Source organism: Littorina saxatilis, linkage group LG9 (genome assembly GCF_037325665.1).
Source record: "Littorina saxatilis isolate snail1 linkage group LG9, US_GU_Lsax_2.0, whole genome shotgun sequence".
Classification (NCBI taxonomy): domain Eukaryota; kingdom Metazoa; phylum Mollusca; class Gastropoda; order Littorinimorpha; family Littorinidae; genus Littorina; species Littorina saxatilis.
This window is the reverse complement of record NC_090253.1, coordinates 23,889,843-23,890,345: the sequence shown is the minus strand read 5'-3', so window position 1 is coordinate 23,890,345 and position 503 is coordinate 23,889,843.

Genomic DNA, 503 nt, shown 5'->3' with positions numbered 1-503 from the left:
TGTTTTTAATCCAAATATAACATATCTATATGTTTTTGGAATCAGAACATGATAAAAAATAAGATGAACGTAAATTTGGATCGTTTTATAGATTTTTTTTTTTTTTTTTACAATTTTCAGATTTTTAATGACCAAAGTCATTAATTAATTTTTAAGCCACCAAGCTGAAATGCAATTCCGAAGGCCGGCCTTCGTCGAAGATTGCTTGGCCAAAATTTCAATCAATTTGATTGAAAAATGAGTTTGTGACAGTGCCGCCTCCACTTTTACAAAAAGCCGGATATGACGTCATCAAAGACATTTATCGAAAAAAATAAAACAAAGTCCGGGGATATCATTCCCAGGAACTCTCATGTCAAATTTCATAAAGATCGGTCCAGTAGTTTAGTCTGAATCGCTCTACACACACACACACACACACACACACACACACACACAGACAGACAGACAGACACACACACACACATACACCACACCCTCGTCTCGATTCCCCCCGGAGTACA